This window comes from Artemia franciscana, chromosome 1 (assembly GCF_032884065.1).
Source record: "Artemia franciscana chromosome 1, ASM3288406v1, whole genome shotgun sequence".
In the NCBI taxonomy this organism is placed as follows: Eukaryota; Metazoa; Arthropoda; class Branchiopoda; order Anostraca; family Artemiidae; genus Artemia; species Artemia franciscana.
In genome coordinates, this window is record NC_088863.1 from 48,455,455 (window position 1) to 48,473,809 (window position 18,355).

The 18,355-nt window shown below is 34.8% G+C and overlaps 2 long non-coding RNA genes across 2 annotated transcripts in view; one reads left to right on the forward strand and one right to left on the reverse strand.

The window, feature by feature from the left end:
* LOC136030896 (uncharacterized) overlaps positions 1–7,719 on the forward strand; it is a 44,463-nt gene extending 36,744 nt beyond the window's left edge. The window contains exon 3 of the long non-coding RNA XR_010618387.1: positions 7,402–7,719. This is a non-coding gene — a long non-coding RNA (uncharacterized LOC136030896). The remainder of the gene's footprint in view (positions 1–7,401) is intronic.
* The window catches only part of LOC136030904 (uncharacterized), a 60,888-nt gene that overhangs the window by 36,162 nt on the left and 6,371 nt on the right, over positions 1–18,355 (reverse strand). Inside the window, exon 2 of the long non-coding RNA XR_010618388.1 lies at positions 10,489–10,692. This is a non-coding gene — a long non-coding RNA (uncharacterized LOC136030904). The remainder of the gene's footprint in view (positions 1–10,488; positions 10,693–18,355) is intronic.

Genomic DNA, 18,355 nt, shown 5'->3' on the forward strand with positions numbered 1-18,355 from the left:
AAAACTAAAAAAAAGGAAAAAACTGAAAAATAAGAGAAAAAGAAAACTAAAAAAATATTAATAAATATAAAAAATATAAATATAAATATAATATAAATTAGCAATCAACAAAGCACCGAGACACAAATGACGACCGGGACACAGGGAGTATAAATGACGACCAGGACATAAGTAAAAAAAAAAACTAAAAAAACTAAAAAAAAATGGTAAAAACTACAAAAAAACTAAAAACTAATAAAAAAACTAAAAAATCTAAAAATCTAAATAAACTAAAAAAGAAAAAACAGAAAAAAGGAAAAAAATAAAGGAGAAAAACAAAACTAAAAAATGAATGTATATACAGACCGGGACACCGGGATACAAATGACGACCGGGACACAGGGAATATAAATGACGACCGGGACACAGGGACACAACTACAATGGGGACGCCGGGGGGCACAGGGGGATATAAATGACGACCGGGACACCGGGACACAAGGAATATAAATGACGCCTGGGACACTCAAAGAGAAATCACAGACTGGAACACCGGGACACAAATGACGACTGGGACACGGAATATAAATGACGACCGGGACACAGGGACATAACTACAAAGGGGACGCCGGGGTGCACAGGGGGATATATAAATGACGATGGCGACTCAGGGAATGGTCGATTAGCAATCACCATCAACAAAACTCAAGGGCAATCATTAGAATCATGAGGTATAGATCTGAATACGGATTGTTTTCCCATGGACCATTATATGTTGCATGTTCAAGAGTCGGTAAACCTGAAAATCTATTTATATGCACAGACAATGGGACAGCAAAGAATGTTGTATATTCGCAAGTTTTACGTAGTTAAAAACATATATATATATATATATATATATATATATATATATATATATATATATATATATATATATATATATATATATATATATATATATACATATATATATATATATCTATCTATATTCACAGGTGGGACATAGGGACACAACTACAATGGCGCGTAACTAATATGGCGCGTAACGACTTACGCGCGCGGGGGGGCTTGGGGGGGGCGCGAATCCATGGCCGAAAGGGGTTAAGTCAGAAAAGAAAAAGGCCTTCTTAGGAAAGCCTGTACCTTTTATAAGAGACAATCGTTGTACGTTTTGGGAAGCAATGGCTTAATCAAAATGGCTTCATCAAATGGCTTCATGGCTGTGTTTATAAGCTGTCTGCACCATTATGATGATCTCTATTGGTATCTTATTATGTGGCAAAGTTTGACTCTTTGCCACAATTCTGCTTTTTAAAACAATTAAAAACTTTAGCGTAAAGGGATTATGGAGGGGACAACCCATTTTATATACGGAGTAATTTCTGTTCGTTTTAAATTTTAATGTCGCTCCTTACTTTCAGTTAAAAAAATAGTTTTTTTTTATGCAATAATGAAAAGATTCAAAACATTTTAAACCAATCTGGTAGGTCCCAACATCGCTTTATTTTTAAATAAAGCGATTTTTTTATTTTTATGTACCACAGAAAAAAATGCTCTTGTTAGGTTTATTTTCAATATTTGATTTTCGTATAATTTGAACTTCAACATTACATTTTAGTACACGGGAAAAAATAAAGCAATATTTGGAACTGCAAAAACTATCCTCAATCAACTATTGCCGTTAATATACGAATCTCGGACTAGATTAGACTGTTGTGAAGATAAAAAGGGACATATTTGATTTTGAACTGTTAATTAGTATCAGCTTTATAGTATTTTATACTCTTTTTAAGATTCGTTTTCGGCTTTTCTGTCCTACGTTGTTCATACGGAATGTTTCTTTCTGCAATCTGCCATCTCCCTCCAACCTGTTTCAGGGAGCTTAACTATTAGTAATTGTCTAAAAAATTGCCAAATTTAATTTGGCAATTTCTGTTACCAGGGCTTTCTAAGATGTCAATTGGCTCCAAGTCAGCTACATTACGTCAATTATCTGCAATTATTTCCTCGATTGTGTTGCCAGTTGTAATGTCTTGTTTTTTTGTTTTATTTTGAAAGTCTTGCTCTGAGTTGGATACTTTGGCTGATGTAGCTTCTTCAATGGGTTTTGGCACAGTTTTACCATCTAATATAGAAGAGACATCGTCTTTAATTGGATAAGAATTAGTTTCTGAGGACTCCTCCTTCATCTCAACAATTTGATTTATATTCTGTTCTTCTGATCCGAGGTGCTCATTATTTGATTGGCATACTCCTGAATCATGATCTGCTGCCGTGGTGCAATGCTTTTGGATCACATCTAAATTATCTGTAGAATGACCGTCAGCTTTATAATTCTTTGGCTGCTCTTCTGTCCCATGTTGCTCATATGGAACGTTTCCTGCATTCAAATTGTGGGCTCTTTCACGGGCTAAAAGGGAGTTCATTATACGTTCTAAAATCATACGTTGTACATGATTCGTGTCGACTTGAGAAGGCTCCTCATTTTCTGAAAATATATTTTTCTTATCATACTTTATTGGTTCATACTGCTTATTGGGAATGGCTTTTTGTTCGAATACACAAGATTTAGCCGCTTCGTCTCCTAGCTCAAAATTCATTTGATCATCTGCACGATTATGTAAAAACTTCTCATTAGAATCAAGCAATTTTTGCATTTGTGCTCTCCTTAATTCATATTTTTCATTAGCAATCTTTTTTTCTGATTTTCTTTTTTCTTCTTTTTTTTCTTCTTGACCCACCAGCATGGCCAAAATCTTTTGATAATCTGTTTCATCATCTTTCAATTTAGACGGTTTCTTACTTTCTTCGGCAACACTTTCCATACGGAATTTGCCTTTACATTGATCACTGGGAATATTTCCTTTGGCTTCTTGAGGATCTGAAACATGATCTCTTAACACGCCAAAAACGTTATTTTTTATTTTCACTGGGTCTATTTGATTGGCATCAAAACATCTCTCAGTTTCCAAAGACGTTTTTTCCAACCTGTATTGTTTGTTCTGAATGCTGTTTTTCCATCGAAAAAGTTTGGATAATAGATCTGATAGAGGTTTTGAGGCATCACCTGCCAACGCAGTGCGAGTCTCCTTCTTTATATGTACTTGGTCCCTTGGACTGGAATAAATTTCTGCCAATACTTCTTCAATATGCTGCTTCAATGACCTGAATTGTTCATTAGGAATAATTCTTCCTTTGTGTCTGCTTGGCTCAGCCCCTCGATCTTCTATTTTTGGATGAATTTTTTGTATCAAATTAAACAAGTCTAATTGCTTTGTTATAACTGTATGTTTGTTACGACGGATTTGATCATGGTCATGCTTAGTCTTTTCAGCTGTATTGATAATTTCATTCAACATTACTTTTATATCTTCAAGTACACCAGCTTTTGTATACGGCTCTATTTCTATTAATCTTAGAATTTCTGTAAGGTCATTGCCACTCCCTGGTTTATTTTGTTCGGGATATAATTCAATTTGGGAATATGAAACATCATTGTAAGAATTTTGGGGGGTTCTTTCCAATTTAAGCAATTTATCTTTTGTGTCCATTTCTAGCAATCGTAAAACCTCTAAGAGACCTTTATCATCTCTTATTTTTCTTTGTTTTGAGAATGATTCGGTTTGCACATATGAATCGTCATAGTAATTGTTTCTAGGTATTCTTTTCATTTTTAATAATTTAATAGAATTTTTTGCTGCGCCGCACTTGCCAATGCTGCTACACTTTTCGTAATCAAGTTCCCTAAAATAACAGCTTGAGTAGCCATACCAAGGATCAAATACACATCTTTTAGGATACTGAGAATCTACTGGTGAACTCCGACTGACGTACATAGAATTGTATATGTGCTTAAGAGGTTCTATGTATGTATTCGATTCCCTTGCATATCTGTCGCTTGTCACATCCCAGAGCAAATTATCATCTTTTTTGAAAATAAAACTGACTGGGAAAGTATCAGATGGGTCTTCGAAATATATAATCAGCCCTTCATTACTCCAAGCTTCTGTGCCAGTACAACAAATAGATGATACAATTAGTAGCGCTGCAGTATAGTAACTCAAATTCATCATTTAATATTGTCGGAGTTTTATTAGTCTAATGGTAATCACTACGATAAGCATGAGCTGGGCATTAAACAAATTTAGCTACAAAAATTATTATATTATACGTAAGCTGTAAATAATTTTATAAACTCTTATTTAAAACTGATGCAATATTTTCTTGTTTTCCAAAAAGTATTTTAAACCACAAAGACTTGTACAATGTGTCATTTCAAAAGGATGACGTATAAAAACTCTTTCGAGTCATTGTTGATTCATTGAGTATTGAATAGAGGTTGGACCTTTTTAATAGGGACTCGTAACAAGCCTTCTGTCGAACTTTGCTATGGTAGGGATCAACATTTGGACCCCATATTGCCCCCCTAGAAATAAAAGAACCCCTCAAAATTCTTAAAATGATCAAAATCAACAGGTATATTAGAGAGCTTACATTGCAGTTCACCTGACTTGGGAGACTAATGGCTATCATTTAGTTAGATTCACTTTTTTTATGATGCTCTCTATTTTTAAATGTTTTTTCACACAAAAAACTCTTGGCTTTGTTAAAGAAAACTATATTAACAACTCTAATAAAATTCTTAAAACTTTAATCTAATAGGCTAATTATGGAAAATGATTATATAGGTAAATAAATGTAGGGATTTAACATTATTAATTATCATTTTCTGTTATTAAAACCTCAACGCTTCAAACAGTATATTCGTACTCGCACGACTGGACCTTTATTAGTATGAAGAGACGCTTCCAAAGGTTAAAGAACGTATCTGATATATACATATTTTAATCCCCGACTTGAATTCAAATGAAGTCCCATAGATAAAAGTCTGTATAAAACATATAACGCCGTTTAAAATGGCCAAAAACCCCGTGTCGATGACGTGTGTCGAAGGTGAAACCAGTTATGAAACATGTAAAATAAATCAAATATTTAGAAGTTCGACAATGATAAGAAAAAAAACATAAAAGAGATCACCATTATGTTGCAGGCAGCTTATACACAGTCGTGCTTCTGCAAATCGACGAAAGCTTTTGATGAAGCCATTGCTTCCCATAATGTGCGAAGAGTGCCACTTATAAAAGGTACAGCCTTTCCTAAGATGGCCTTTTTCTTTTCTGACTTAACCCCTTTCGGCCATGAATCGGATCTGGCTAAGAATACTTTGCCTACTAGATTTTATTAGCCACTTTTCTGTAAAACGAAATCTAAGACTCTTGTTCACCCTCAGGGCTAGTTTTAATGAAAAGTTCTTTTTTTCTCTTTTCAAAATACACTTCACCGAATTCATCAATGGTGTTACCCACATTTTTCATAACAATGGCGGGAGCTTTCAAGTTTTTCCGTTGGCTTAAGTCTTCCATGTCCACTTTCACGGCTTTATTAGCCGTAAAACTGAATTATGAAGCAAATCACTTTAGTTGAATGAAGCATCAGAATTAGGGTCAGAAGCATTTTTGTTTAATATTGGAGGCAATTGCAAATCTTCAGCATTTTTACTGGGAGGGGGCAAGAGGGGCTCATGTCCTGATGGTCAATGGGTACAGGCTGCAAAATATTTTTTCCCTTTGCCCCCCTACGACGTCTCTGAAGGGATATATCCCCTGCAGCCCCTGTGTACACTTCCCATATTTTTCTACGGAAAAACCCTAACAGGAAAAATTCAACTCCGCTGAAAAACTTCGCTTTTTTCTTAATATTGAAGGCAATCTTCCGATTTAGTTAACAAGTCAAAAATTACCTTGACTTGCAGCTCATCCGAAAAAAAAGGAACTGGGCTTTGAGTCTCGCTGTAAAAAGGCTTTATTCTAATCAGAAATGACTGACAAGTAGAAGCCTCAAGCTTAATATAGCATTTCTTCTTTTCTTTTGATTTGGCTAACTAGCCTATTACCTGACTGCCGTAATTAGTGGCCCACCCTGCATTAATAAACAATGGCTTTAACTTTGTTTTCAATTTATTCAGATAAAAAAAATACTAATATGTTATAAAAGCCCAAGAGTCATTAGGATTGCTTCTTTTCTTTCTTAACATTGTTTAATTCAGTAATTTGGTTTATTATCTGATAAAAAAAGTCAAAAGTTTAATCACCACATTTCGTCAGTCAGGTATCAAAAGGAAGTATCTCCTTAATTGTAAATTTTTATAAGAGCAGAAAAAAGCCTTGTAGCTGTTTAATTTCCCCTCTGAAAAAAAAACGGATTGATATGTATTGATTTTATATATCGCTCTTTTTTCGTCTTACTGTTATTGGAGGGGAAATAAAAAGTGGTGAGGTTTTTGGTCTTCTGAAATTTTACAATTAGGCCTATGGAGTTACACCCTTTTGATATCAGACTGACGATTTACTTTGATGACGATGACAATCGTTGGACTAGGTATTTAGGAATAATCGTTGGACTCAATATTTAGTAAACTAATATATAAATATTACCAAAACCAGTGACACATCCTCGATTGATTGACAGTATTACATTATTAAAATTTATGATAATCGTTGGACTTCTATTTAGTAAACTAATCAATAAATATTATCAAGACTAGCGGCACATCCTCAATCGATTGACAGTGCTTTGAATCTTGTCATGAAAAAAGAAAGTAAACCTTCAGACTTTAATTCAGATCAGAAATGACTTACATATTGAAAAAAACAAAACTTGACTTTAATTAGAACTGATAAATAATTTCAAAAAATCAAAAAGTAATTTCTTTCTCATAATTTAAGAAACAACGGTATTCGTAGCATTCTCGGCCATTGCAAATGATAAACAAAAAATGGAACAATGGCTTGATCGAGAAGAGCCTTTGTTACATAAGTCACATTTAAACGGTTTATCACCTGTATGCAATCTTTTGTGCATATTCAAATGGCCTGATTGGTATGTATGCATACCAATCACCTGTATACCAATGGATACCAATATACCTGGATACCAATCACATGCAGCTAACCGTATGCATTGCATACGGTTTATCACCTGTATGCAATGCAATCTTTGATGTACATTCAAATGGCTTGATTGAGAAAAGTCTTTGTTATATACGTCACATTTAAACGGTTTGTCACCTGTATGCACTCTCTAGTGCCCAATTAAATTGCTTGAAGGAGAAAAGCGCTTCTTACCTACATCACACTTATTTATTTTTTCTCCTGTGTTGTTCTTGGATCTCTTTCTAATTTTATATGGTTTTTACTATGCAAATGACTATTAGAAAATATATCCTGATTGTTTAAGCTTTTCGCTTCTGATTCATGTGAAATCATATTAAACTGTATCGTAAGTAAAATTTATTCTGAAGGTTTAAATTCCCAACATCAACTCTTCGTTATTGTTCCAAGTTTCGTCCAAAATTTTCTTTCAGGTGCCCTCATCCTCTTGACTTTGACTCAACAAGCAAAACACATTTGGATTTTATAATTTCGGCTGCCAATTTGAAAGCGGTTATTTATGGCCTTCCACCCCATTGAGATCCACACTTGGTCATAATTTTAGTCATCTCTGTTGAAGTTCCAACTTTTTTACCTCAATCTGGTGTTATAATTGCCGGTACGGATGCAGAAGCACAAGCTGCTAATCAAGGCCAAACAGTTATATCTTTGCTTTATTTCAGACTTTTAAGCTCGGCATAATGTATAGCATGTAATTTATTGAAATATTACATAAATTAATAGTTTTTGTATATTAATGTTGAAATGTTATGGTTGCTGGAGTAGCTAATACTACTAATAAATCACTGCAGTATCAGGCTGCCTGAGATGAACATACTTAACACAGGTACTTATGCTCATCCATCATCTCACTCTATTAAAAGCCTGCTTCCTTACATCCTCCGAGGAGGTTACCATTTCCCTTAGATATTTCGTTACGACAACCTCGCAACCCAGTTGGTGACGACCCGACTTTCGTTTAACCCTAGATGGCTTGCCCACGAGGACGATCTTTGACAATATGTCATCGTTAATCCATAGAACATGTTCTAGCCATCTCAGCCTTTCTCCTATAGCCCTATAAAGTGGGACGGAACAAAATTTGATGTACAGATTGCTGTTTGAGATACGGTCGCTCAATCGGGTACCCAAAACCATCCGTAGGCAATTTCTGTAGAAAACATCTAGCAAATCATGCTCTGTTTTACAGAGCAGCTACGCTTTAGAGCCATACTTGACCACTGTCATCACTGTAGCTTTTAAAAGACTAATCTTTGTATATAGACAAATCTTCTTATTATTTTAAACTTTGTTTTTAATTGTGAAGAAACACTTTGGATTACAGCCAGTACCACGTTGGTTACTGCAGCTAGTAACCAACAGTAGTAGCTTCAACCTTGTAAGGATTGAACCATGGCCAGTAGCAACAAAAAGTTACTGTCCAGCGTCGGTGAAGTGCCCATCAGCGAATCCTTTCAAGGGGGTAGCCATCATCGAGAGCTGTCGAAAATTTGTGATTTGAGAGTGAAATTTGACGAAAAAATGAAACTTGACGGTCTCCTATGTCGGTTTGTTTGTCAATCAAAGTGAGTGCAACCACAAGGAACCCCCAAAGCGGTCAAATTTCTCAAATTACAATTGTTTTGAGTCGACCTTAGTGTTTCCCTAGCAGGTATGCTAGAATATTCTTAGGGACTGGGATTTTAGGGAAAGTAGTAGTCGGCTATTAGGTTTCTGTCATTTGTTTTGGTTTCTTATCCAAGCTCTACAAGTTATCTCAAGACCACCCAATCGATTCTTGAACCTTTAATGGAAGTTAAATCTTCAAAGTGGGTGACCTAGTTTAGATAAATTTAATTATCAAAATAACTTTGTATTGTATGACGGGTTAGAAATAAAATAAATAAATAAATATTGCTGAAACTTTTGGTATGTAGCGAGACTGATCAGTCTGAGCCTTCATAGGACTTAATCGTGTTACCAGAGGACCACTTTGGTTTTGTCGTGTGTGTTTTTCTAGCACCCTGATTTCAGCTTATTCCTAGAAAGTAGTAAGGGCCTAACATCTGCGGTATTTACGGAAAGTTTGGACCTTAGGCTGGATTGATGAATATGACTTTGCATTTTGGAAAGCTTCATAGAACTCTTGCCAGGGCCAAAAGTCTATTGGTTTTACCCTTTTCTGTTCGTAATTTCAACTTAGCTTATCATTCGGTTTTCCGCCCTTTGGATTGCAGTAGGGAAATGATATCAGATGTACCTCTTAAGCTTTAAAAGTTCTCTCATTGCTAAAGAAATTCGAGTTTATCCTTTGCTACTCTCTAAGTGATGACGTTAGAAACTTGGCCAACGACAAAAATGTCAGCTTTTGAACTAAGACCGATAGATTTTTTTTTTCGACGGCAGTCCATAGCTGTTGATGAGCTGGTCAAAGTAAATGTTATCCATTTTTTAGTAGAAAAATTCCTTCATGAGATAAATCATTTTGAAAGTTTAAAGGGGTTGACAACTTCAGTAGTAAGGTACACACTGAAACCAAAATCAGGCCGAAACCAATTGTGAGACATATAGGGGAGTTTCAAGCAACAGTCAACTGTTAGCTCATAATCATCTCCAGCAATGAGGGGTTCGCAACTTTTGCGAGTTGGTGTACATATTATTTGTTTCCGGTATATTTGATGGTAAGTCCAATTTGGTTCCAGTGGTAAGACATGTATGGGACTTCTAAGTAATAATCGGCTATTAGGCTACATCATCTTCAGCGATGAGGGGTTTGCAATGTTTGCTAGTTTCAATGAGGGGTCTGCAACTTTTGCGAGTTGGTGTACCTAGTATTTATTTTAAGATCCTTACAGATTAATAGCTTCAGCTTTTAATTAAAAGCTAGGAAACGAAACCAAAGTGTTTCTCTCGCAACACTTTACTTGGCGAAGCCGAACAAAAGTTACCGCTACACCTCACGTTGCCCAAGCAACGTAGATCTAGTTGATTCTTAGGCAAGGACCGTTTGGTAGTGACATGGTTACCTGTTCTGCTGGTACTGACAAGTTGCAGGGTGTTACAGGTTGAGACGTGGTACCAAGGATGGAGCTCATTCTGTCACTTATGGTCTTTGGTTTGAGGGTTGATGATTTTAAACTATGCTTGGTTCGCACTGGGAATCTTGTGTGTGGGGGGGGGCAGAAATAGTTAAGTCTTATGAACAATTTGGGAAGCAACAACGACCCTTTAAATAACTCTAGGGGTCAATCTACGAAGGTGCATTGGGTTAGACCACGAAATCATAATTTTGATTATTTTTTTTGTCTCCAGAAAGTTTTATATACGACTTTTCTATAAAAATATATGAATCTGAAAAATTAATCTTTATAACTTTTGGAAGTAATATTATAATTAGCAAGTATTTTAAAAAGTGGAAAGCATTTTCAAATGTTTAGCACGCAAAAGTTCAAAATTTGGTGGATCTTATCCAGAATCATCAATTTTAATCCAAAACAGGTCATGCTTTGTATAAAACTTACCCGAATACGGGAGACACTTGGGAAGAAATACACCTGTCTCAGAGACGTACAAGTGCATTTTATCTGTGCTTCTTAGGAAAAATGTTGCCTCTATCGTTTGAACACTTTTTCCTTCGTACTGTTTGGTTTTACTATGCGTCTGAACGGGCCATTAGTTCTGTATTGTTTTTCGTTCTTCGTATTTCGATACAGTGAATTTGAAATCTGAAAAATGGCCGGTGGCAATGACAGATATAGTTTTTCAGAGTAAAATTTGAGGAAAAGGAATAAGAAGGAGCTTATACAACGTCCTGGCAGTCTCCTCCTTTAGGTGATATCTTCAGCAAAAAACTCACCGATTTAAAATCAATGTCTGTCTCAACTTTGAACTCGAATTACAATTATACCCTTCAAATTGTAATAAAGCTTTGTGGTCAAATGGTTTTGAAGTTCCGCCAAGTTCCTCCAGTGTTGCTCCTAAAACAAGAATAAAAAGGGAAGGGAAGAAGACAAAGAAAGAGGAGAAAATGAGAAGCAGAAATAGAGACCGAGAGAGTTTATCCATTTGTTCTTACGATCGGATCAGTCAATTGGTTTTTGGATGCTCACAAGGGAGAGAACCTTTCCATTTATTACCTAGAGACAGGCAACTATACCACATCACAAAGATTGTATATAGTGAGTATGTTTCATTAAAAGGGGAGGGAATTTTCGCATATTTTAGCAAGTATTCGGGTTGGTACTTTCAGGATTTTTGTTTAGGGGGGGGGGTCAGAGGGAAACCGAAAATTCCGTTGAAAGGGAACAGACTGTTTTTTTTTAGTCTTCAAAAACAGTTTAAACTATATATTTTTCCTTTTTTTATGCCTGACCGTGGACATGCTCTCACGCTAGTCGTCTTGAAGCTATCGATACTTCAATGACTTAATTTCATGATACTTTATATTCTGGATAATACTTAATTTTAATAATACTTTAATTTCAAATATAATGTGAAACATTATCCCTCCAATTTTCCCTTTTTTGGAGTAAGTTATAACCTAAAATTAAAGTCAGCTAAATCATTTTGCCTCCTTAGCATGAAAAATAGCGAAACCAATACTGTGGCATTGTTTTGCCTTAAAAAATGCCAGTTTATTTAGGGCCGTATCCATGATTTTTTTTTGGTGGGTGTTATCTTTTTTCGGGGATGGGGGTTACAAATGGAAAAACAAATCAACAATTTGTTTACATGTATTTTGTTACGTTTTTACGAGTCGATCAAACATTTCGGGGGATTGGTTTAACCCCCACCCCCGGATATCGCCTCGATAATTTCTATTTTATCAATGTAGGTTTAATTTGACCCCATTTTAACAGTGGCTCCGATATGCTATCTCCTTTATTCGAAACATATTCTAATTCTGTGTCGCCAATATACAGTGTGAATTTTTAATTATTTTTTTCAAAATTACTTCATTGTATTCCTTTGATTCCAAAAATTTTTACTGATATTTCAAACTTACTTCCACAATCTATGCTGTGCACAAAAAAAAAATAAAGGAAGGATGGAAGATGATGCGTCAAAAGATAAAACTAATAACACCAATTTACAATACCAAAAAAAAGACGAAAAATTGGACAAAATAAGCAAATCAGAAAACAAAGAACAAAAAACTAGGAAAATAGAGAGTTGCAAATTCTCTTTTAAGGTGGTATTTTGAAAATAATTCAATAACACTAAAAAAATATTAAATATATAGTTCAATTTATTATCAAATAGTCGAAATATTTATAGTCAAACAACCGAATATAACAGAATTCCAAAAATAATGAAAAAAACTCCAATTAAATTCAGCTGAAATCGGTTGAATTATTGATTAGACAGGAATAACTCATTGACACATTCAAAAATTTCAAAACTTTTCAGCTTTTTTTCAGAGTGTTGTTTCGTATTGCTTTTTAAACTAATCCAAGCCATTTGCCCTTAATGCTTAAACGCTAGGAAACACACCAACAAAGACAAGATTCCAAAAATAAGGAAAAAAAATGGTTAAGTTTAGTCAAATTCAGGTATATTATTGATTAAACTTGAGTAATTCATTAACATATTCAGAAATATGATGTCATATGAAAAATGTTTTTTTTTTGTTTTAATTAAGAATATTTTTTAATTATTTTTTTAATTAAGGTTGTCAAACAGGGTCAAAAACCCTTACACTACTGTTCTACCTCTCTAAGATAATGAATAAGCGATTTGCAGACGATTAGGTTATTCATAGGGTGGCAGATACATAGGCAGGCTTTTTAGCTTCCAAGAGCAATTTTAGATTTGACCCTCCCGCAGTAACAATGTAAGTAGGCCTATATTTCATGACATGTTTAAACGGCGACATTATGAAGGCTGTGCCCTAGGAGAAGTGTGCCTCCTTGCCCAATCCCTAGCTAGGCCTCTATATAACGGTTCTTTCGAAAATTTTACGATGGCTTACGGACACATTTGGTGATTGATGGTAATTTTCAATAATTGACAAAAAATACTTCTCATGAGGATGTCTCCTATCTAAGGCGCTGTTTCTATGCTGGCAACTCTTGTCGAGTAGTTATTGGCATAAAAAGTAAAAGAAAAAGAGCTTGTGTTTTGCATGGGAAACTTATAATTTGGTGTATCTACTGTATTTGTAAAGAAGTGGGGCAGCAAGTTTCTTTCTTTGCTATTTGAATTGTTTGTCAATATAAATATATATATACATCAATTTATGAGGCTTAAATCCTACAGGTTTCCCTGTAATAACATTGCTTTAAGTCTCCCCTAAAAATACGTCTTCTAAAAAGATTGTTTAATATTCGAATAAATTAAAATTATCATCTTAAGTTCGTTATGCATAGACAAATCGTTTCGAAGACCATATCTTCCTTACGACAGGTGGGATCGAACGTAAGACCTTACAGTTGTACAGCACGTCCCTATCCAATACACCGTCATAAGGTATTAGGCACCCATATTCTATCACAAGTAGCTGTCACTGACTCACTTTTTAGTCTACTTAAAAGCAGAGCTGAGGACTTATTTACAGCCAACTTGCTAATTTTTGCTAATTTTTGACAACTTAAAATATGAAAAAGTAATATGGGAAAGATCTTCCTTGTTAACATTGTCCGTCAATATAAATATATATATCAATTTATGAGGCATAAAACCTACAGGTTTCCCTGTAATAACATTGATTTAAGTCCCCCCACCCCCCCCACCCCCAAAAAAACTTCACACTTTTGACAGTGTGAAGTTAGAAAATAGTTCTTACTACATAGTTTGCAAAATAATTGTACCTAACCCATTACGCATGCAGACCCGCTATACTTTAATCCCCATCTCCCTAATATGCAAATATATAGCCTAAATTAGTTTCTAAAGTATATCGTTTACAGCAATAACATTTTCATTTCGCACTCGTACATCATGCAAAAACTCGGACAATTTTTCCGACGCCTTTTTTTACTGCATTTGTTTCAGTATACAATGTATACTAGTAAGCTACTAGTAGCATACTAAGTAGTACTAGTAAGCTACTAGCAGCACTAGTAGTTAATACTAGTAAGTAGTAAACACTTCTCCCAAAAAAATTTTTTCATTATTTGAATCAGTATAAAAAAGTGAAAAGCAATCAGTATATAAAAAGCATATATGTCTTACTGCAGGCAGGATCGAATGAAAGGCCCTACAATTAAAGAGCGCGTCCCTATCCAGTACACCTTCATAAGGTATTAGATGACCATATTCTATCAGAAGTAGCTGTTACAGAGTCACTTTTTAGTCTACTTATAAGCTGAGCTGAGGACTTATTTACAGCCAACATGCTAATTTTTGCTTCTTTTTTGGTTTTGTTCCTGTGTTTGACAAGTTATCCCCAAAATTCCTCTAAATGTCTCATATATCCTTAGGCTATACAGAAAAACCATTAGATTAAAAATGATTAAGTTCTTGCTTGTTAACGTGCAGCAAGTATTTAGTGAATCATATTTCCCTTTTTTTTGGTTTTGTTTTTGTTTTTTTGGTTTTTATACTTGTTTTTCAATCGTTTGCCATAAAAAAGACTGGTACTTGTGTATTATTCAGAACACACCCAATATGTGAAGTTAGGTTCTTTCGTGAAACAAACTAAGATGCTTTCAAACATTATACAATTTCGATCGCGAATTATGCCAGCTTGACACAAGAATCTAATCAAGCAACTTCTTTATACCACACAATTAGCCTTGGTTTGGTTGCAAAATAAATTGTAGCTATATTTTATTTAAGTGTAAAGTTTGTATTTTGTTTTTTACTTAAATTTAGTGTAACTCTTTACGCTGGTAACTCTTGTCTAGTAGAGCTATTGGCATAAAAAGTAAAATAAAAGAGTTTGTGTTTTGCATGAGAAACTCATAATTTGGTGAACCAATGTATGAGGCCTAAAACCTACTGGTTTCCCTGTAATAACATTGCTTTAAGCCCCCCCCCCCCCCCCCGAGAAATTTCCTCAACAATTGAATTAATAAATGTTCGCACTAAATATCAAAGTGTGTATATCTGACTCATTGGCACTTCGACTGGAGAGCAAAAGTATGGCTTTTAAAGTTTATATGGGTACATTTTTGTTATAATAAAAATAACTTTTTTATTCATAAACTGTTTCTTAGGTAGTATATATAGGGTCGTTTGGTAGTAACGTGCTTACTTGCTTTTGCTCTGCTTGCATGCACTGGAAACAAGTCACAGGGTGTTCCGTGGGACCTTAAGTTGAGACGTGGTACCAAGAATACACTAGACCGCATTTTGCCACTGTTTTTTTTATCTTCTTTTTGAGGGTGGATGGTTTTTAACCATAGTTTGCACGTAGTAACGTCCTGGAAATCCAGTGAAGGAAAGTGGGCAAAAATAGGTGCATTTTATGAACAATCTCATTCTCAATCTCAAAAATAGGTGTCTTTTATGAATAATCTCCGAAATTCAAAGAAAATTCATATAAATTGCAATGTTTATTTTTAGCTTTGTGGGAGGAGGGGGTAAGGTACACAGGATCAAAATCTCTGCTCTGGTTTCTCCGAGTTATTCTTCCTTTTGAGAATCCCGGAGTTGATGGAAAATGTCACAATTGTTGAAAATTGCCATATTGTGGGATTTCTTTATTTAAGTATGTCGGAGAAGCCCCCCCCTCTAGTAGAACTGAATTAAAGTAGTCATTTATTTTAGAACAAAACCTGATTTCTGCCTTCTAAAACTCCTCCTTTATAGCGATTGCAAATTCTGTCGGTCGATCGGTCTCTCTGTCTGTTTGTCCCAGTTTTGCTAGTTTAGGTACTTCAAGATATGCTAGGACGATGAAATTTTGCAGTTGTATCAGGGACCAGACCAAATTAAATTAGAAATAGTCTTTTCCCCGATTCAACTATCTGTTCGACTATCTGAAGAAATGAGGTATTTTTAACTTACGTGTGGGTGGTCATATCTTAATGAATCTTGATATTTAAAAGGACCTTGTGGCTCAGAGCTCTTATTTTAAATCCCGACCGGGATTAAACCTGTGATTTTCCTTTTAAATCAATCTATGAATTCTTTGAATTTTGCTAAAGCTCATGCCATTTGAGCTTTTGGCTCTTACGACCTCTTCACAAGTGCCATACGAGCTCTTAGCTCTTGTTTATTAAATGCCCTAGACACTTTAAATTTGTTTATCCACACGAAGGTTTGTTACTTATTTCACCGTATTTTTGAAGATACAGAAACTGTTGAAGACTTGTAGAAGTCCCTTTCCCCAATCGAGTCGCTTAGGGGTTTAAAAGCTTTCCCTGAAGAGTTTGAAAAAGATGACGACTCCAATTTCCATATGGATTTCATTGTGTCTGCATCTAACCTTCGAGCTGAGAATTATGGAATGGCCCCTGCTGATAGACATAAGGTGAAGCTTAGTTAAAAAATGGCCTATGGAGTTTAAATCTTAATAAAATAAAAAGTCAAGAAACTTATAATCAATGAATTAATAAATTTTAATGGATAAATTAGTCAATAATAAACATAATAAAATTAATGAATGAATGGATAGAAATTAATTATAAGGGTTGAAGTTCTTAACCTGTTTAATAGTAGTTTTGAAAACAAAAAAAAGTGTTTCGTACCCCCTTTTATTCTGGTATATTTTTTGGGGAAAGATTCTTAGACATTCCCCTTCCATTAAAATAAGCAGATATATTTGTAGATTCTATCCTTATATCAGTCAAAAGATTCTTCCCCGCTTACTTTTTTTTAGAAGAAACTAAATAATGGGCCAGAAGACCTGTGAGTGCAACTGATTTATTTCTCGATATTGCCTATTGCGATTTGGATTGTTTAGTGTTTCATTATTTACTTGGCACAAATATAATGGATAGGAGGTGCAATGGGTGTATTTGCTCTAATCCAATGGATTTTTCTGCAGAACTGTTGAAAAATTTATCAAAGTTTGATTAAACAGAACTGTTATGTTTTATAATCAATTTGAAACTTGTATAACCATATAGAGCTTGAAAAATTAGGAAAAAATCAGAAATTTAGTTAAAAAAAACCGTTAATATGCAGTATAGCGGACGCCAAATACAAAGCCAAAAAAGCGTGAGGAAAAAATAACCTTAAAATACATGGTACCAAATAGCTTAGAAAGTTATTTGGCATTCCAAGCTTTCTATGTTTTAAGTTTTCCAAAGAAGGTGAATTTCTGTTGGGAACCAACGGTGTCCATTTAATGAACCATCAAATAATGGTTTAGTTTATTCATTTCAGTGGTTTAACATGGCAACATGCGGCTACAGTGTTCTAAAAGGTTAATATTTTTGAAAAACCCGAAAGAAAATCTTAGGAAATCGTGGTTGTTACCTGTGAATACGCCTAAGGCGGCTCTAAGGCGCAAAAATGTTTTATGATGTCCTTAATGCCTTCAAGTACCGTTAATATAAATTCTATTACTTGATTTATATAATATTAAAATTACTCTACTTGATTAAGAGTAAATTAACTTTGTTTCACTTATTGATCGTAAATTCTAATTATGTTTCAGAGCAAGTTAATAGCTGGGATTATCCTGTACAACAAAAAGTAAAACTTCCACCTACTTTTAATATGAAGAATTGCTATTGCCTTTTTTTATTTTCTGTTTGTGTATAATTGAACGTGTGCTTGGGAGGGGAGTTAAAAGGTCAACTTCACTTGCATGTATAACATATTAAGTGCATAATCAGTTTTGGAGCTAAAAAGCACAGGGCATCATTGCCTTAAGGATTGTTCCCGGACGTTTTGTATTATCGTAAAAGATTCTTGTGTAAGTTCTCGTTTTTTTTTCTTTTACTTTTTTTTGTAAAATAAATGCTTTATTTTAAAAACAGAGTAAAAAAAAGAAAAAAAGAATAACCGATACGCCTTTTTAGGGTATTTTAAAAAAACATTATTTTTATGTAGATTTGTGAGAAATGAATTACTGCTCAGCCTGGTTGTACATCATCTTTACCATACCTTGGACCCTCCTGTGCATCCAGAGGCACCCACGGTGGCCAAGTCGTCTCCAGTCGTCTCTGAAACTTGTGACTGCGATGTTTGTGAGGTTGTTGCTGTATGTACGACGGTTTGTATTTTTGGGTCCTCCTCTGTGGCAGGTTCCTTCAGGTAACCAGAAAAATGTAGATTTGGGGATTCTGAAATCATCCATGCGCAGCAGGTGTCCAAAGTAACTCCATCTACGCATTCGTATGGTCTTGAGGAGGGACAATTGACCTGTGATGTTTCTATTGTGCTTGTTCGTTACCTTCTGGGTCCGTGGATGCCATAAGTCTACGTAGGCACATGTTTTCAAAAGACTGAATTATCCTCTCTTGTTCTTGGTTGAGATACCATGTTTCAGAT